Here is a 22,106-nt window from a genome sequence, read left to right as displayed (position 1 = left end):
ACATTGCGGCTCCCACTACACCCATCCTCCAGAGGCTGGGCAGTGTCAGTCTTAGTCCCCACACTCAGATGTGTAAGGAATTGCTGTTTTCATTCATCTCAGTTTAAATCAGCCTCCAAGCCTCACCTCGTCCAGGCTGGGCAGAAATTCCCTCTTAGTCACCTCTCTGGGAGTCACTTTAGAATCCAGAAGACTGTTGTGGTACCATGTTAACGTCAAAAACAACAACATTCAAACCTGGAAAGGATTTGTATGAGTTTATTTGAGCCAAACTGCCGACAATTTATGGGAAACAGAATCTCAATATATTGAGATAGTGCTCCAGAGAATGGCAGTTTTTCATCTTGTTTTATGTATTACAATCACAGGAGGAGACATAACAGATTAGGGAGGTGGGTAACAGATTAGGGAGGTGGGAGAAAGCAACCTGGGGAAACCTCTGGAATTGGATAAAATGTAAAATCATAGACATATACTTCTTTTACACAGGTGGGTATAGGATAGTTAACAGTCAACAATTAACACGTAACAATAACAATGAGGGAATCTGTGTTATCTTAGATGCAAAAAGACAATAGGCTCAGTAAAGATCCAAAGTTGATCTTGGTCAGGGAAGATACTGGCCTAGGACACGACTACCCACTATAAACTGCTTTTTAACTAAACGTTTCAATCTCAGACTATCCCTTGTGGTTACGTTAGGTCTCTTGAGTTTGCAAGGCCACCACGCAGGCCTTTCCTGAGTTAGTCAGGTTAGCATGTGGCCCTTTTTCCTCCACACCCATATGACAGAGAAAGGGTCCCTAACTGCCCATCCCCTATGATCACCAACCTCCTCACTGTCCAAGCCGGTCCCCCTACCTTGCTCTCAGCTCTCAGCTTCTGTGGGCACACAATCTTGCTCAAGCAGAAGGCCCTGTCCCTTCCGTCCAGCCCCTCCTTTCATGTCTGGCTACCCTGGGAGGTGCCACCACTATGCAGAGTGAGGGTCCCACCATTGTTTACCCTGCAACCCTGATCTCTTTTTGAGGCCAGACAGCTCCTTCTCTCCCAGGGCTCTGCAAACTTTTTCTGTAAAGGGCCTGATTGTAAATGTTTTAGGCTTTGCAGGCCATGCCACCTCTGTCACAGCTACTGTGATGTCAGCTGTCAGGTGACTTGGTGCTGTGGACAGCCTGCACCACCATACAAAGCCGCCCTGAGACATCTGTGTGGTCCTTCAGGAAAGAAATCAGACCCTTTGTTTAAGGACTAAATAAGAGGTTGACTCTCCCTGCATCAGACACCAGGCCCACTGTGCTGTGTGTTCAGGATCCTGGGCTCCAAACTACTTGTCTCTGACTCCAGGACAATAACGCGCTCCTTAAGAGTGATTTCTGCCTTCAAATCACTTGTGCTTTTAACAACTGGCTGTCTCTTGCCTATTGTGTCTTCCTGTAGATCTACATACAGAAGGTGCTGTGAAGGATGGGCTGAAGCACTAGCTGGGGAAGCTTTTGAAAGCCAGCCAGGTGGAAACTGGAAGGCAAACCCGTCTTCAAGCAGATGATATTTGCTGCCCTGAGCTAAGCTGCTGGCCTAGGGGAAGATAATACAGAGCATACCCAGGCCTAAATCAAGCTGCAAAGAGGGACTTGTTTGGTGTGGCTGCCGGGGATGATTGAAGGAGGCCCTAGAACAAGTGCTTCTATGCATCTGCCACTCCCCTCCCCCCAGCTGAGAATTGTTAATCAGGTTCTGGTGGTGAAGTCCCCCAACTGCCTGACAGCTGGTAGTCAGGTTGCCATGTCAACAGGAAAAGACCCTATTGGGTCTTTGTTGACTCATTACCAAGTTCCCTGTCTGGGTAGCTTTTAGCTGTGGGAGAAGCTAAGAAACCTGATCTGTGACTCCTGCACTGCTTCCACAGGCTATAGGATAGTTTTGACCCCAGTAGGGAAGGCTGGGAGCCTGCAAGGGGACCCAGATTATGGGAAGGATGGGTGGGAGAGTGAAGAGAAATGGGGCCTTCCCAAGAAGCATCCTGTTTCACTGATGGGGAAATTAACATTTACGGCATGTGTCTGAAATTCTGCTAGAATTTGCACAGGTTTGATTTGATTTGATTCTCACAACTAAACTAAGGATTGATATTCGTGTACCCATTTTACAGATGAGCAAAGAGAGGCTAAAGGGCAAAGAGCAGGGCAACGGTTAACTAAGTGAGGATATGTTCATAAAATGGATTATTATCAGCCATTTAAAAATCATATCTAATGATTTTTTTCAAATCATTAATTATTTCATGACTTATTTGCAGAACTACATAACACAGAATATCTAAATGATAAAATATGTGTGGTGAATAAAGACCCACAGGAAAAGAAGAATGGAGAACAATATTGTGGAAATTACTAAAGACCACCCAAATATAATATTGTATGTCAGCTGTAATTAAAAATTTTTAAAAAAACAATTCTTTAAAAAAATACTACCTGAACTGCGACAACCACCGAACAGCTGCGAGCCCCAGAGCAATGCTCCCAAACTGGCGCAAACACACGGGTTCAGAGGAGCTCTACACTCCACCACGGAAAGGTCAGATTTCACCTGGGATAAGGTGAGGTCTCTGGTCCCGGCTGGAGAGAGGAACGCGCGTTTTGCGGGAGCTGGAGGACCAGCGAAGTCTGTGCCTAGAAAAATCCGTGGCTGTTGGGGCTGGCGTGATCTGTGAATGTGGAAGGGGGTCCTCAGAGCTGCTAACAGAAGGGCTCTCTAAAAAGCAACCCATTTTGATCTGACTTCCAAGGTCACCCTAAGAATTTCAGGGGTATGCCAGCTGCCTAGACTTAGCGCAGCCCCGGAGTTCGCACACTTGGGCTTTTTCCTCTTCAAATCCTTGCTTCTGATTACTAAGCCCAATACATAGGATCACCCAGTTGGGGACACCCTGGGAGACTGCAGGGGAAGGTTGTTTTTCTGGAACCTGGGGATCGGAGCGGGGAGTGACCATCGGAGAGCCAGCTCTGAGGCAGCCCACTCCCACAAACCGGTAGTGAGTGCCACAGGGAAAGAAGGCTCTAACACTGCCTAGAGAGGCCATAGATAGACCCGGAAGTCAATCCAGAAACACTGCCACCCAGGGGCTGAATCACAAATTGACCCTTGTGTAATCAAAAATAAAGGAATACAAGAAATTAAGACACACTGCCTGCTTAAAATCAGGACTGGCTTACAACACTGAAGAGCAGTGGAACACAGGGAACTGCAATACTGTCCAGACTGAGAAACAGGCGTGCCAAACAGAACAACAGAGGAAGTGAATGACCTTCACTACTCCACATTTTATTTTTATTTTTTATTTTTTTTATTTTTTTATTTTCATTTTTTGCATCTTTTACTCAAGAAACTAATTTTTTTCTTTTTCCTCACTTGATTTTACCTTTTTAATTATTACATTTTTATTTTCAATCCATATTATTAATACTGCTATTTGATCTTTTTTTTTTTTAAGTGTCATTTTATTTTCTCTTCATTTTTTTTGGGATTAGTGTTCTACATTCTATTTTTATCTTTCCTTTAGCATCGTTTTACTCTATCTCAACTTTACCTTTATGCCATCACTCTCTTCCTAACCTTCCCCTTTTCGGTGTCCTGTTTATCTTACCCCTTTCCTGCTTTAGATTTTCCCTATTCTTTCTGTTTACCCCTTGTTAAAATTTCACCCTACTTACATATCTAATCTCCAATCCCCTGCTCCAAGTTCATACACACCTCTCTCTTCGCTGTCTTAACTATCCAAAAAATTGTTTTTCTCTCTGTCCTTTTGTTGCTGTTCGCTTGAATGTAGATTATATCGAATTTTTATGCTTTTTTGTGAGATTGTTTTGCTTATTCTTCTTTTGTTTATTTTTTTCTTTGTTTTGTGCTTCTGTTTTCCCTTGCCTCACTCAATATTAGTTGGTGTTGTAGTTTGTATTAATCACCAGGTACTTGTTGCTGGCATTTGCTGGGATTAGTGATTGTTCTATTGGAGTTTTATCCCCAATATTTATAGTCTGTTCCCCTTTCTCTCTTTGTCTCTTTCTTGTCTCTCTTACTTTTTTTTTCCCTTTTCCCAATTTCATTTTGACACTCCTTTTTTTCTTCTTCTTCTTTCTTTCTTTTTCCTCTTCTTCTTTCTCTCCTATCTCCTAATTTGCCTTTCTCTGGTGATCACCTTTATTGGAGGTTATTAATATCGTAAATACATTTCTGTTCAGTGCCTTGTGTGTTGTACCTGGTAGTGCTGTATTTTGTGCCTTTAAATCAACGCAGAAGAGAGAGAACTACATAACCAGACACCCAGAGAAGAGAGACCATGGAGAGACAAAGAAACAGCCCGCATATGAAAGAAAAGCAGGCATCACCAGAAAAAGAAGTAAACAAAATGGAGGCAAGCAACCTTCCAGAAAAAGAATTCAGAGAAATGGTCATAAGGTGGCTGAAAAGAATGGAAGACAAATTTGACAATATGAGCAAGAACCAAGAGGAAATGAAGAAGAACCAAGAAGAAATGAAAAATGACATCGCTGCTGTAAAGAACTCAATAGAAAGCATCAAGAGTAGACTAGAAGAAGCAGAGGACCGCATCAGTGAGCTAGAAGACAAGATGGGAAAAAATACCCAAGTAGAGCAACTTCTAGAAAAAAACATTAAAAGGCAGGAGGAGAGCCTAAGGGAACTTTGGGACAACATGAAACAAAACAACATCCACATAATAGGGGTTCTAGAAGGAAAGGAAGCTGAGCAAGGAATAGAAAACCTATTTGAAGAAATAATGACAGAAATTTCCCTGATATAGGGAAGAAAAAACCCCACACAAATCCAAGAAGCTCACAGAGTCCCAAGCAAAATGAACCCCAAAAGACCGACACCAAGGCACATTATAATTAAATTGGCAAACACCAAGAACAAAGTAAGAATCTTAAAAGCGGCAAGAGAGAGACAGAAAGTTACATACAAAGGAACCCCCATCAGACTAGCAACTGATTTCTCAACAGAAACTCATCAGGCCAGAAGAGAATGGAATGAAATATACAAAGTCATGCAAAGGAAGGGTTTGAATCCAAGAATACTGTACCCAGCAAGGCTGTCAATCAAAATTGAAGGTGAAATCAGGAGCTTCACAGACAAAAAAGGACTAAGAGAATTTATTACCACCAAATCAGCAATGCAAGAAATGCTAAAGGGTCTGCTGTAAAAAAAAAAGAAAAGAAAGAAAGAAATAGGAAGCGAAGAAGGAACACAGGGCTAAAGAATAGGAATGGCGACAAATAAGTATCTATCAATAATAACTTTAAATGTAAATGGATTAAATGCCCCAATCAAAAGACATAGGGTAATGGATTGGATAAGAAAACTCGACCCATATATCTGCTGTCTACAAGAAACCCACCTCAGAAAAAAAGACGCACACAGACTGAGGGTGAAGGGATGGAAAAGGGTTTTCCAGGCAAATGGAACTGAAAAAAAAGCTGGGGTAGCAATACTTATATCTGACAAATTAGATCTCAAAGTGAAGGACATAACAAGAGATAAGGAAGGCCACTTCATAATACTAAAGGGAGCAATCCAACAAGAAGAAATAACTCTGGTAAACATATATGCACCCAATACAGGAGCACACAAATACATAAAAAAACTCCTGGAGGATATCAAGGGAGAGATTGACAGCAATACAATCATAGTAGGAGACTTTAATACCCCACTATCACCATTGGACAAATCCTCTAAACAAAACATCAGCAAAGAAACATCAATCCTAAATGACTCACTAGACCAGATGGAATTAATTGACATCTTCAGAACATTTCACCCCAAAGCCACAGAATATACATTCTTCTCTAGTGCACATGGGTCATTTTCAAAGATAGACCATCTATTGGGACATAGGCAAAGTCTCTTCAAATTCAAGAAGATAGAAATCATATCAAGCATCTTCTCAGACCACAGTGGCATAAAACTGGAAATCAACTACAATAAAAACAACCCAAAGAAATCAAACACATGGAGACTAAACAGCATGCTATTAAACCATGACTGGGTTACCAGAGAGATCAAAGAAGAAATAAAAAAACATCATGGCAACAAATGACAATGAAAACACTACAATCCAAAATCTATGGGACACAGCAAAAGCAGTCTTGAGAGGGAAGTTCATAGCTCTACAAGCCTACTGCAAAAACAAGAAACAATGGTAATAAATTACCTAACCCTACAACTCAAAGAGTTAGAAAAAGAGCAACAAGAAAAGCCCAGTGTAAGCAGAAGGAAGGAAATAATAAAGATCAGAGCGGAGATAAACAGCATAGAGACCAAAGAAACAATACAAAAGATCAACAAAACCAAGAGCTGGTTCTTTGAAAGGATAAACAAGATTGATGAACCTCTACCCAGGCTCACCAAGAAGCAAAGAGAGAGGACCCAAATAAACAAAATCAGAAATGAAAGGGGTGAAATAACAACAGATCCTGCCAAAATACAAAGGATTGTTAAAAAATACTACGAACAACTCTATTCCAACAAACTGGACAACCTGGAGGAAATGGACATATTCCTAGAAAAATATAACCTTCCAAAACTCAATCAGGAAGAATCTAAACAGCTCAATATGCCAGTAACTATGGAAGAAATTGAAGCAGTCATCAAAGAGCTTCTGGCAAACAAAAGCCCGGGGCCAGACAGCTTCACAGGAGAGTTTTACCAAACATTCAAGGAAGAACTAAAACCTATCCTCCTCAGACTATTCCAAAAAACTCAAGAGGAAGGAACACTTCAAGCTCCTTCTATGAAGCTAGCATCACCCTAATACCAAAACCAGATAAAGACAACACAATGAAGGAGAACTACAGGCCAATATCCCTCACGAATGTAGATGCCAAAATCCTCAACAAAATTCTAGCAAATCGGATCCAGCAGTACATCAGAAAGATCATACACCATGACCAAGTAGGGTTTATCCCAGGAATGCAAGGATGGTACAATATCCGCAAATCAATAAATGTGATACATCACATAAACAAATTGAGAGATAAAAATAACATAGTCATATCAATTGATGCAGAAAAAGCACTTGACAAAATCCAACACTCTTTTTTTTTTTGAGTTTTGTTTTTTTATTTATTTTTTTTTTCAAATTTTTATTAAGGTATTATATGTGTACATATCTTACCATTGCTCCCACCCCCACCCCACTCCCATACATGCCCTCACCCCCCAATGTTTTGCATCCATTGGTTACTCTTATATGCATGCATACAAGTCCTTCAGTTGATCTCTTATTTCCCCCACCTCTCCCTAACCTTACCGCTGTAATTTGACAGTCTGTTTGATGCTTTACTGCCTCTGTAACTATCTTTTTGTTCATCCGTTTATAATGTTTTCATTATCCCCAAATGAGTGGGATCATGTGGTATTTTTCTTTCATTGACTGGCTTATTTCACTTAGCATAATGTTCTCTAATTCCATCCAAGTGCCTACAAATGGTAGTACTTCCTTCTTTTTTATGGCAGCATAGTATTCCATGTGTAGATGTACCATAGTTTTCTGATCCAGTCATCTGCTGATGGGCACCTAGGCTGTTTCCAAATCTTAGCTATTGTAAATTATGCTGCTATGAACATAGGGGTGCATATATCCTTTCTGATTGGTGTTTCTGGTTTCTTAGGATATATTCCTAGGAGTGAGATTACTGGGTCAAATGGGAGTTCCATTTTCAGTTTTTTGAGGAAACTCCATACTGTTCTCCACAGTGGCTGCACCAGTCTGCATTCCCACCAGCAGTGCACGAGGGTTCCTTTTTCTCCGCTTCCTCGCCAACACTTGTTGTTTGTTGATTTGTTGATGATAGCCATTCTGACAGGTGTGAGATGGTATCGCATTGTTGTTTTGATTTGCATCTCTCGGATAATTAGTGACTTTGAGCATGTTTTCATGTGTCTCTTGGCCTTCCTTTTGTCTTCTTTCGAAAAGATTCTATTTAGGTCCGTTGCCCATTTTTTTATTGGATCATTTATCTTCCTTTTATTAAGTTGTATAAGCTGCCTGTAGATGTTGAAAATTAAACCTTTATCAGTGATACCATTTGCAAATATGTTCTCCCATACAGTGGGGTTTCTTGTTGTTTTGTTGATGGTTTCTTTTGCTGTGCAAAAGCTTTTTATTTTGATGTAGTCCCAACACTCTTTCTTGATAAAAACTCTCAACAAGGTGGGAATAGAAGGATCATACCTCAACATAATAAAAGCTATATATGATAAACCCACAGCTAACATCATACTCAATGGGCAAAAACTAAAACCATTTCCCCTAAGAACAGGAACAAGACAGGGATGCCCACTCTCACCACTCCTGTTTGACATAGTACTTGAAGTATTAGCCACTGCAATTAGACAAGAAGAAGAAATAAAAGGCATCCAAATTGGAAAAGAAGAAGTAAAGCTGTCCTTATTTGCAGATGACATGATATTGTACATAAAAAACCCGAAAGACTCCATCAAAAAACTAACAGACTTAATAAATGAATTCGGCAATGTAGCAGGATACAAAATTAACGCCAAGAAATCTATGGCATTTCTATACACCAACAGTGAACTTACAGAAAGAGAGACTAAAAAAGCAATCCCATTTTCCATCGCACCAAAAAAATTAAGATACTTAGGAATAAACCTAACCAAGGAGGTAAAAGACCTATACGCGGAAAACTACAGGACACTGAAAAAAGAGATAGAGGAAGATGTAAACAGATGGAAGAACATACCATGTTCATGGATTGGTAGAATCAACATCATTAAAATGTCCATACTACCCAAAGCAATCTATAGATTCAATGCACTCCCCATTAAAATACCAACGGCATATTTCACAGACCTAGAAAGAACTCTCCAAAAATTCATCTGGAATAAAAAAAGACCCCGAATAGCCACAGCAATCCTGAGAAAGAAGAATAAAGTAGGAGGGATCTCAATACCAGATTTCAAGCTGTATTACAAAGCCACTGTCCTCAAAACAGCCTGGTACTGGCACAAGAACAGACATATAGGTCAATGGAATAGAATAGAGAATCCAGATATCGACCCAAACCACTATGCGCAATTAATATTTGACAAAGGAGGCATGAGCATACAATGGAGTCAAGACAGTCTCTTCAATAAATGGTGTTGGGAAAATTGGACAGATACATGCAAAAAAATGAAACTAGATCACCAACTTACACCATACACAAAAATAAACTCAAAATGGATATAGGACTTAAATATAAGACGGGAAACCATAAAAATACTACAGGAATCCACAGGCAGCAAAATCTCAGACATATGCCAAAAGAACTTCTTCACTGATACTGCCCCTAGGGCAATGGAAGCCAAAGAGAAAATAAACAAATGGGACTACATCAAAATAAAAAGCTTTTGCACAGCAAAAGAAACCATCAACAAAACAACAAGAAACCCCACTGTATGGGAGAACATATTTGCAAATGTTATCACTGATAAAGGTTTAATCTCCAACATCTACAGGCAGCTTATACAACTTAATAAAAGGAAGATAAATGATCCAATAAAAAAAATGGGCTAGGGACCTAAATAGAATCTTTTCCAAAAAAGACAGAAGGAAGGCCAAGAGACATATGAAAACATGCTCAAAGTCACTAATTATCCGAGAGATGCAAATCAAAACAACAATGCAATACCATCTCACACCTGTCAGAATGGCTATCATCAACAAATCAACAAAGACAAGTGTTGGCGAGGATGCAGAGAAAAAGGAACCCTCGTGCACTGCTGGTGGGAATGCAGACTGGTGCAGCCACTGTGGAGAACAGTATGGAGTTTCCTCAAAAAACTGAAAATGGAACTCCCATTTGACCCAGTAGTCCCACTCCTAGGAATATATCCTAAGAAACTAGAAACACCAATCAGAAAGGATATATGCACCCCTATGTTCATAGCAGCACAATTTACAATAGCTAAGATTTGGAAACAGCCTAGGTGCCGTCATCAGATGACTGGATCAGAAAACTATGGTACATCTACACAATGGAATACTATGCTGCCATAAAAAAAGAAGGAAGTACTACCATTTGTAGGCACCTGGTTGGAATTTGAGAACATTATGCTAAGTGAAATAAGCCAGTCAATGAAAGAAAAATACCACATGAACTCACTCATTTGGGGATAATGAAAAACATTATAAACTGATGAACAAAAAGATAGATACAGAGGCAGTAAAGCATCAAACAGACTGTCAAATTACAGCGGTAAGGTTAGGGAGAGGTGGGGGAAATAAGAGATCAACTGAAGGACTTATATGCATGCATATAAGAGTAACCAATGGATGCAAAACATTGGGGGGTGAGGGCATGTATGGGAGTGGGGTGGGGGTGGGGGGCAATGGTAAGATATGTACACATATAATACCTTAATTAAAATAAATTAAATTAAATTTAAAAAAAATACTACCTGGTTAAGTCTCATTATTGAAGAGCAAATGAGGTTTCAAGTTATAATCCTATCTTCCAGAAAATTTTCATTCAAACAAAAGATAATGATAACCACCTAATAATTTTTTGAGGGAACATCCCAAATACCATTGAGGAGCTGACAAGCATTATAGACCACTTTCCCAGAAAGATATGTACAAAAACAAGACATCTTGTTATAATTATAGGGGCCCACAGACCCCTGGCTCAAAACCTCTGTTCGAATGGTAGATGTGAGGCATCAGTGACAAGCCTGCATGCAGGAAGATGTTTGAGGTCAGCAGAGACCTTTTAGTGCTTCACAAATCAGGTGCATCTGTGTTCCGTGCAGCTCGCTTCTGGTTAGTTTGTGGTTAACAAAGGACAGTCAGGGCCGCCACAGACAGCCACCCAGATGGCCCACTGCCCATTCTATATCGACTGCAGTGTGGGTGATGTCTCTTAGAACTGCAAGGAGTGACAGCCTGTATGTGTAAAGCACAATCCAGAGATAATACACAGATTTCACTTAAGCAAATTGCTGCCCTCCTTTCTACCACCAACTGTTTTCTCACCATCGACACCCAAGTGGCTTATTTAATATTCTTTCTCCCCTATTTCCATGGATTAATCAAAAATAGGGAAGAACAAAGCGTCATATACTACTTGCTTGGAACAGCGAACTCTGAAATTCGCGGTCAGGAAGAGTTACTCAGAATTCCACGATTGTTACGGCTAAGTAAGCTCCTAATAGACTGAACATCCACAGATTCCAACTAAAACTTTAGACAATATACAAAAATCAACTGCCTAAAAGCTCTAGACAGTGAGCGAAACAGACAGATTTTGGAGGGAAGTCAAAACTTGGCAGAATTCTGCAGAGAGAGGTTTCCATTTTTATGGCTTATCTTGAGGGCAGGCTGCAATCATTGCATGCTTGAGTGGGGACAGCCTCCAATAGAAAATCTATCATTTTGGCCTAAAAAACCTGTTGAAGTTTCTGGTAACATATACCACAAGGTCTGAATGCCAAGGACCTCCCAATATTCATGGGAAGTTTTATTGTTTTGTTTCTTTTGCAACAATAAAAATATAGCTTGTTTATTGCAATGCTGCTGAGTGACTAGTGTGATAGTAAATTCTGTAGAGACATTGTCCTAAAAGAAACCCCCTGAAGTTGATATTGTGAGCTTTATCTTCAAGACCAGGAAACTGAGGTAACATGCCAAGGTCACAACCGTGATTCCAGCCAGGTCTGCCGAAGGTCACAGGCCAGACGACAACCCAGGGGTGAGGACAGAGTAAGAAGCCAAGCCCCAGCCCTTAGGTGACCTCGGGCAAGTTACTTCACCTAGGCTTCCTATTCTTCACCTGTCAGTGCAAATAAGAACCACTTCCCTTCAGGTACAAAAGGCAATTCAGGGTTTCACCTTGGTTGCACTCACCAGAGGCAGACCCTGCATCGAAGATTTGAGCACAATAGTTGATGTGAGAAGTAGTCCCACGAGGGTGCGCAGGGGCCTGGGGAAGTGAGACAGGGAAGGGAAGTAGGCAGTGGAGAGTGGGTCATCAAGGAGATATCACTAGGGGTGGCTGGAGCTCTACCCTGCTGGGAACCATCCGATACAGTGTGAAACGTGCCTCCGTTGTCCCTATGGAGGGGCGATGAAGCTGGAGTGTGCACCCACGGCTCCCTATCCAGCACTGATTGAGAACTTCCCATCACAGGAGTTCCGTGGTGCTGGCGGCTGGCTCTGGGCCAAGCATGTCCACTGCCAGGAACATGCCCTCCAGCAGAGACTTGCAGACACTTGGCAGGTCGTTCCGTGTGTGATGAGTGCTGGGAGGTCAGGGGCGGGCTACAGCAGCATCTGCTACAACTCTGAGCCGGGAACAGGATTCGGATACACAGAAAGAAGCAAAGAAAAGAAAGTTGCTTTGTTGTGTTGTTGTTTTTTTAACTTCATTAGAATTCCAGACTTTCTAGCTAAACCCCAAGTGTATTTCCTTTTGAACCAGTACATTTCCTTGTTGAATATTCCCAACCGTGGATACATACCTGGACCCCAAACAGAGCAATGCTCTGGTGAAGAAAAGCTGACCTTTGGTCCCTGCCGCCATGTCATCCTCAGTTTCTTGCTTGGGATAGAGTCAGGCAGTGTGTGTTCAAATTCCCAGTGCACCCCAAACTAACCCTGAAATAGTCACGTCCCTCTGAGCCTCAGTTTCCTGCACAGCATCTCTCTTTCTGGACATAAAGTTCTTCCTAAGTCCCCACTATGTGCCACACCATGAGAAACAGATTGGAATAGAAAGACTGCTGAGATGAGGTCCTGCTTTAAAAGACCTTCCTCTGTTTCATCACAAGGGATGTAAGACACCCCCCTCAGGGCCCCACCCGTGTGTTGGGTTGAGCTCTACCATGTGAAACGAAGTTGCCAACCAGTCTCTAAGCCTAAAGTTCAGGAACACTCAGCCCTCGATAAACCCAGCAACTTATCAGGGCTTTCAGGGTATAGCAAACTCCTCTCTTACTAGACCAAAGTTGCGACCAATCTAACTGAATGCTGACAGCTGCCTGATTGTCTGTGATTTGCCCAGGACGAAGGGCTCCACTTGTCTTCATGTCAGACAGCACCACCTCCTGCCTGTGATACGCGGCCCCAGAGAATACATTCTCTCCCCAGAAAATCAGAAAAACAAATTTCCAAACTATTTCCCGCAGTCCTCCAACCCGCACGCCCAGACAAATGAAATTAAACTCCGCCTTCCTGAAGGTGAGTTATTTTTCAAGGGTGAGCTCTAGACTCATGTTCCATTTCAAATCCCCAAACTTTCAGGCTATTGATCTTGGGAAATGTAAAGATTAATATTTCTGAGGAAAATACATGGAGGGAAATATTCAGGCGATTACAAATAACATCCAATAAAGAAACATAATAAATATTTGATACGTTGAAGGAACTACTAATATAGGAGAGAATGAGAAGAGTTGGAAGATCAGAATGTGTAGTGTGTGTGTGTGTGTGTGTGTGTGTGTGTGTGTGTAGCAGGAGAGAAATTACTACTTAAAAAAAAAATACTCTCTCAATTTGTATTGTAATTAGGCCAAAGGACCAGTCCCAAATTTGCACCTCTCTTCCCAGCCCCTTCTATTAAAAATTCAGGAATGTGATGAAAAATAAAGATGGAACACCTGAGTGAGAAACATGAGCAGGCCACGTGTTATCAAGAATGAAGAACTGCACTGTAGAATCTCTGAGGCACAAATAGTGGGGAGACAAAATTAGGTTAGACTTGATGTTTATACCTCTGAAATGCACCAGACAGAACTTAACTAAGGCAGGCCTTCAAAAGTTTATGATTCTCTTTTATATCGAGAGAAAAACCTTTCCCTATAGACTCCTGCTGAAATTCTGGCAGAAGCCAACCCTGTGATTTTTAAAAACAGGCTCCTGTATCACAGTGAGGTTTTAAGAATCAACCCACAAAGAAGAACCTGGCCCCTGGTAAGTGCTATGTAATAAATAGGGATTATTTGGGGGTTTTAAGAAGGAAAGCAGCACAAAAAGATTTAGATTTTAATGAGATCATTTGGACAGAGGGCTGGATGAAGGATGGGGAGGAATTGAAACTGAAGGCAGGAAGATCGATTGGGAAGTAGTGACAGGAGAAAGATGATGGTGGCAGGGACTTGCTGGCTGCCTACGGGATAGCGAGGGGGCAGAGAAATTCTGATGACTCAGGTGGTGGTAACAGCTGGCTATGAGTGAGAAGTAAACGGAGAAGTCATAGATGACACACTTCTCTCTTGTTCAGACTTTCAGGTGCTTCTGGTGCTTCTGCCACACAATCATTCAGAGCTTGGATTAAAGTCCCAACTATGCCTCTTACCCATGTGTGACCTTAGGGCTTAGGCAAACAACTTCACCTTTCCAAGCCTCAATTTCTTCACCTGTAAAATGGGGCTAATAATGCTTCCAACTTTGTAGAGTCGTTGTGATGATTAAATGAGAACAGGTGTGTAAAGTACTTCCCACAAGGCCTGGACCAGCCAGGTGTTCCAGATGCGTTAACTATTATTAATACTGTTATCATTATCTTCATGTTCAACTCCAGGTAGCCCTGAGTGAGAACAATGTCTCACCCACCCTCCTCACAGATCCACTGTATTTATTGAAAAGACTTCCTCACTTTTCACTTTCATTTGCTCCAGATCTTTTAAACACCAAGTGCTAACAATTCTCTAAAACTGTGTTGATAAGAAAAAAAAATTCCCCCTGAGTCTCACATGATCCCACAGGTCAGGGAAAAACCAAAAATAAAAAAAGAGATTATTGCCATGGGGCACATTATATATTTACTGATGCAATTAGACCACTCTCTAGCTTTGATCCAAAATAGAATATTGGTGAAAATGGCTCTCTAACAAATGAGGATAGGATTGGCTCTCCCAACTCCCAAGAATAAGCAATTTTCCCCTTTCCACATCATTTGCAATAGATGTGATTGACAGCCTACCCGGAGCTTCCTGGACTTGGCCTGCACCATTCCCCAGCTCCTGTCATCATTGGCTTTTGGTGCTGACACCTGTGCCTGTCTCCAGAAACTTGCCCTTGGCTGATGACTGCTTAGGGGCTTAATCACAAGGAACAACAACAGCCTGTAATTATTGGAATCGAGAGTAAAGATGCCTGGGAGTTATAAGTCCCACCCCCAAGAACAGTCTGTGACCAATGACTGCCTGGTAGGGAGTATAAAAGCCCAGATCCCCAGCCTCCAGGCAGGACAACCTGTGAGGTGCACTTCATATTCCAGAGTTCCTTCTGGGGTCAGACTGAACTTCACTTGATAAATGCATCTCTATATATCTATTCCCCTTCCTCATCCTTCCCTCCCTCCCTTACAGGTCTGGGCCGGTTACCCGCTCAATGAATGATTTGCACACGAATCCCCACTTAGTCTCTGCTTTTAAGGAACACTGGCCCCTGACAGGTCAAACTAGCTATTAGTAGGGTTAATGAGGCCATTGTAAAAGGGAATTTAATTAAAGCCCAAGAGGATAATGGACTAAGGTATAGGACTAAAGTGATGGACATCTCCTTTCATTTCCCTTCATTTTCCATCACTGTATAGTTTGCAAAATATCTTCACATATATCTCTAACAAGTAAGTGCTGTCCTTCCATTTTTTGAGACGGATAAACTGAGGCTTAAAAAGTTTAGACTCAGCAAATTCAGATACACAGTAAGTATTTGGTTTGAGTTGTTGCTTGAATTAATTGTTTAAACGCTAGGCCAGATAACGTACGTTGACTCACTCAATACACAACCCATCTTCTCTTCCTCTACTCTAGAGGCTAGAAAGTGTGATGCCTACTTTCCCAGAATCCTTAGCATCTGGTGGTACCCAGAGGACATGTCTTTGAAAGACATGAATTGTCACAAAATGAAATGAAAACTCCTGAGAAGGGCTTTTCTCCAAAAATAAAAAGGCAAAGTCTCAAAATGAAATGCCTGTCTTCTTCCTGCCTAGAACGGGGACCTCTGAGGCCAGAGGGGCAGCAGGTATTGGGGAGTGAAAGAAGAATGGGGTGTGGGAGATGGTGGAGCTGGGAAGACTGCACACACCATGGGGCTGGTGCACAAGCCGTGGACGGCTGCCTTCTGTTACAGGCACCCAACATAGATGCGCTCAGACAATCCTGAGGCCGGTATAGAGAAACTCAAAATGTTGCTCATGGTTAGAAGAAAACTTCAAGTGTTATTTAAAAGGTTAGAAAGGGAAGCTTGTGAAAAACATCAAGATAGTAGCAAATTTATTCAGCCCACTCAAGATAAACTCATAGAAGGTCATGACAAATTGTCTTGTTTTCCAAGGATGCAGGACCTAACTCCAATCCTTTAAAAAAATTGAGATGTCCTTGCCCACCTGGATGGATGCAAATTTTTTCATCCTACTGAGCTAGCCTAAACATTCTTTTATATTATCTAGCACACTAGAGGCCCGGTGCACGAATTCATGCACCAGTGGGGTCCCTCGACCTGGCCTGCAGGATCGGGTCGAAACCGGCTCTCTGACATGCCCCGAGGGATCCCAGATTGCAAGAGGTCGCAGGCCAGGCCGAGGGACCCCACCAGTGCATGATTGGGCCAGGGAGGGACACAGGAGATTGGCCAGCCAGGGAGGGACTGCAGGAGGGCTCCAGAGCATATCCAGCCCATCTCGCTCAGTTCTGATCAGCCGGACCCCAGCAGCAAGCTAACCTACCATTCGGAGCGTTTGCCCCTGGTTGTCAGTGCACATCATAGTGACTGGTCTACTGGTCGACTGTCTGCCCCCTGGTGGACAGTGCACATCATAGCGAGCGGTTGAGTGGCCTTAGCATATCATTAACATATTACACTTTGATTGGTTGAACAGACAACCTGATGACTGGACACTTAGCATATTAGGCTTTTATTATGTAGGATATTATTAATACATAGTAACTCTAAGAGGGAGGTCTGTTCTTACCTCCTACTCATGTGAGAAAGTCAAGGCTCTGACGCTATGCTCCCTAGTGTGATGGCCGCTAGCCAGAGAGGCTATTGGAATCTAAATCTAAATTCATTAAAATTAAATTAAAAATTCAGTTCCTCGGTCACACAAGCCACAATTTAAAAGCCCAACAGACACATGGGGGCTAGTGGCTACCATATTGGACAGTGGATACTTACAATATTTTCATCATTGCAGAAAGTTCCAATCAGTGAAATTGCTCCAGTTGGTGAAATAATTTACCCAAGATTCTATGACTAGTAAGAATTGGGATTACCCAGGTGCTACCCCTCAGGACATACGATGTCTCCTTGAGACAGTGCATTAGTTTCCTATTGCTGTTGTAACAGATTATCATAATCTTGGTGGCTTACATGGCCCCCAATTTGTTGTCTTACAGTTCTGGAGGTCAGATATCTAAAATAGTCTCACTGGGCTAGAACCAGTGTCGGCAGAGCTGCGTTTGTTCTAGAGGCTCTGGGGGAGAATGCATTCTGTTGCTTTGTGCAGCTTCCAGGGGCCACCCCACCCCTTGGCTAGCGAGCAGCTCCTTTCTCCATCTTCGAAACCAGCAACATTGGGCTGAGTCCTCCTCACTCTGCCGTCTCTCTGGTTATCCCTTGTCTGCCTCTCTCTTCCACTCATAAGAACATGTGATTACACTGGCCCACCCAAATCATTCAGGATAATATCTCCAAGTCAGTGTCAGTTAGCAACCATTTGTAGCGCTGATTCTCTTTGCCATGTCACCCAATGTAGTCACAAGGTCCAGGAATTAAGATGTGGCTATCTCTGAGGGCCATTATTCTACCCCCCACAGGCCCTCCAGGATCTGACCCCATCTGTTTTTCAACTTCTTTCCCTTGATTCATCTTTATATTCCTTGTGTTCCAGCCAAGCAAAAATGTGTGTCCTCCTCTAGAAATGCCATTCATTCTAATAAACACGATGAAAGATCTATGTTATTTGATCCCAGGGAAATAAAGCTGATTAGAGCAGGTCCCTACCTAGAGGACTTCTCCATGCCTTTGTTTAAAATGTTCCCTCTTCCAGAAATAGAATTTTGAAGCCCCACCTGCAGCACAATGTAAGCACAGCTCAATTCTACTTCTTCTAAAAATCTGTGCAAATGCTACCTCATCTGGGAGATGATGCCATTACTCCTACACAAGAATATAGTAAGAGAAACTGACGTATGATGGCCATACATCAGTGGTGGAGCATTTGGGTGGAGCTCCAGAGATGCTTATAGCAGCATCTAGTCACCCCCTTTGGTGAGCCCAGGAGGCAGGCTGTGTACATGCACTAGAATGGGGATCAGAGTATGGACTCTGGAGTCAGAAGGCCTGGGCTTGAATCCCACATGTAATGGCTTTTCCTTGTAAGAACCAAACACCATTCTCCTCCCCCTTACTCTATGCATATGTGTGCGGAAAGGGTGGAGACTGGGGCCAATGAGAATATTAAGATATTTATGTTACTTCCTTTCACCTTGTTTATTTCCTTCTTTTTACCCTTTCAGCTGAAGTGGACCTTACCAATATTCCTTAGCCTTACGTTTTGTCTTTTCAGGATCTTTGTTGGGTGATGGGTCGAGCATCCAGCCAGGTCTGTGAATACATAGGGTCACAACAATGCCAAGGACGTTATGATAGTGATAAATGAACTTAAACTCAGAAGAAATTTGGGACCCTCTGAGTATGACAGATGATAAAGTAAAACCACATTTTGTGATGTGATTTATCTAAAGTCCTTTATGATAAGACATTTCAGGGCAAACAGGCCATATCAGAGGTACAAATCTCTCAGGGAAAATCAACCACCAATGAGGGCGAGATCATTTTGATACAGCCAGACCCCTAAATGCAAGCCAACTACACCACCGATGCTAAACCGAGGCACTGGGAACTCATACAACACTGGAGGAGGAAAATAACTGTGTTTTTTTAACTTACTGAGAGACGGCAGAGTATACCTAAAGTCATGGTTACTTGGCACTTTATTGACGATTTGAAGGCTTTTCAGGCCTAATTTTGACTCTATGCAATTTTTGCCTTATGTGCTAACTTCAAACACTAACTCCCACATAAGACATGACTCTACTCGTAAATCCTTTTGGCACCTGAGGTCTTGAGATCATTCATATTATATGAGTTTCTTGAAAGGCTCTCTGATTCACAGCAAAACTGGTCCCACTAAGCCCTTGTATCCATGTTTGCTTTTAAACAACTCACACTTTGCTTTAATGTGCAGGAGCTTTTCCCAACCTTAGTTCAGCTGCTTTTAGCATTGTGGGCCCTGCCCCAAAGAGCTTAGGGTCAGATGGGCTTTGAAGCTTAATTATTAAAGCAGCAATTATACAGCTGAGAAGAGTGAAATTGGAAATGAATCCAGCAGCTGATGGCGGGGTGAGTTCGAGAGGAGTCGTGGGGACCATAGAACCGAGAGCCACAGACACAGGCAAGCTATTCACCAGGGTTTACATAATCAAATGGGAAATAACACCATGTGCCTTAGAAATAACAAAGTAGTTCTTTCTCTAAATTATTTCCATCTTTTTAAAGAGGGAACGTCATTCTGAAGCATTGCCTGGCCTTTGGGAGAGAGACAAGGACCCTAGAGAAGGAGACCTCAGACTAATCTTTCAGTTCAGCAGTGGGGGGGACCTTCGCAAATGACTTCATTTTCCTACTTAAAAAGAGAAAAGGGTTTTCTCACAGTGTGTTCTGTGGAACACCAACTGTACAACGTGTTCCAAATGCACAAAGATCCTGTACTCAGATGAATGCGACCTAGCGGGTTTCTCTTACTATATTCAGCTCTTGGAAAGGCCCAATGTCCGTTCCATATTAAAGACTCGGAGAAGTCTTGTAGCAAAGGAACTTTGCTTCAATCAGTATTTCCTCAACATTCTTGAGAATGGACAGCATTTTGGTGAGCCATTAATAATTAAAGTGTGTTCCAAGGAACAAACTGAAAAAACTGAGCAGCTCCACACAAGCCCTGTGAGGTCAAGGCCATGTCCATGTGCTCGCACTGTGCCTGGGACAGAGTAAAGGAGGGGCTGGCAAACTGTGGCCAGTACTCAAATCCAGCCCAGAAGCTAAGGGTGCTTTTCGCATTTTAAGAGGTTGAAACAAATAAAAAGAACACTACTATTTTATGGCATGTGAACTTCTATGAAATTCAAATTCCAGTGTCCATAACTACATTTTTAATAGAGCCTTGTACACTTGCTTATGTATCTTCTATGGCTATTTTTTAACTACAAAGTTAGAGTTGAGTAACTATGACAAAGACTGTTGGCCCACAGAATCTAAAACACTTATTCTCTGACCCTTTACAGGAAAAGTTTGCAGACCTCTGCAACTAGACAATTAAATTTTGCAAATGAATGAACATCTACTCCTGCCTCCCTCCGAACCAGGCTGCCTCCCTTTCTGGGAAGAGGGTCAGATAGAACTGGTTCTAGAAGGAGGCCTTCCTTTGCAAATGTCTCATCTTCTTTGTTCTGGTCTCTGTGGTAGCTCAGCACTGACCTAAGTGGAGAAACTGCTCAGATTCCTGGTCTCTCCACACCTCAAACTGTCCCTAGTTTGCTTCACAAGAGTCTTCCCCAGAAAGTAGTGATACTCAGGTGGCAATGTCAGGAAAAGAGAATAAGAAAGAAGGAGGGAAAAGGAATTTAAGTGTGGGTGGCTTTGGTGGGGGTGTCAGGGTTTGCAAAAGCATCACCTACCAGATTTGTTGGAAAGGTAAGGGATGAACGTGGGCAAGAAGAGGAAGGTTGGGACGGGGCACTTTTAACTGATTTGTAAACATGCTGATGGAAGGCAGAGGAAACCAGCTCACGAGAACAGACCTGGAACATAGATTTCCATTGTTCCAACCCAAACTGAAGGAGCAACACAGGGCACTGGAGGCAGAAAGAACATGGTTTGAATCCTGGCCCTGCCACTTAGTGTCCATCTAACCTTAGGCAACACACTTAACTCATCTGGAAAATGGACAAAATGGAGTCATGGTGAGAATTAAATAAGATGGTTTTTATTTAACAACCATTATAAGAAATACATTATTGTTGCTGCTAGTGTGAGATGACAGTGCTACAGCCTAGGTTTTTCCCAAGTCACTGCCATAGTTAATATCAAAAACTCTGTTCCAGACCTTGCCTTTATAGCAGGAAACATGTCTTCATAAATGTCCCTCCTTTTTTAAATGTTCGGTTTAGAGACCACCCCCAAACAATGCTGGATTCTCATTGTCCTTATGCTACCCTGCATTTGGAATAAATGAGCTATGTGAAATAAAAAAGAATTAAGTCTCCGAATCCTCACCACAACCATGAATAGGAAGCTGTTATCATCTCTATGCGATGGGAGGACAGGGACACAGAGAGGTCAGTGGCAGAGCCTGGGTTCAACTCCAGGCTCATAACCACTGTACACACAGACTGGCACATGTAAACACCTGATAAATGTCATGTTTAAAATGCCTTGGTGATTCTCTCTCATCATTGATGTTCCTGTCTCTCTCTCCCCTTCCCTTCCTCTCTGAAAATATATTTTAAAATAAAGTAATAAATTAAAAAATACAACACACACACACACACACACACACACACACACACTACTGGACTGTTTCCCAATATGTATTTGGGGAACAGGGGCTCTGAAATCAGACCAACCTAATTTCTAATTCTTGGTCCACTGTTTACTAACAGATCCAATTAACATTTATATGAAGATCACACATGTTAACCCCCAGTCTTCAATTAATCTGCAACATGAAGATAATAACGCCTAACAAAGTATCAATTAGATTAATTGAGCACTTACAGGGAATCTGGAATATGGTAATGGCACAGTGTTTCATGGAAGCTATTTTCCATGACCTAGAATGTCCTTCCCTGCCTTCTCTGCTCATGGAACCGTGTTCATTCTTAGCTCCCCATCCCCCGCCCCCTTTCTAAAATTCTTCTGGACGCCTTGCCAGAATCCCACTCCCTTGCATATGCAGGGAGCTTCATTTGGGTCTGTCTCGCCCTCTCAGATGAGTTTCTCAGAAGGAACTTCAGCAGAGCCCACC

This window comes from Plecotus auritus (genome assembly GCF_963455305.1).
Source record: "Plecotus auritus genome assembly, chromosome: 6".
NCBI classification, from domain to species: domain Eukaryota; kingdom Metazoa; phylum Chordata; class Mammalia; order Chiroptera; family Vespertilionidae; genus Plecotus; species Plecotus auritus.
This window is presented reverse-complemented; position numbering follows the sequence as displayed.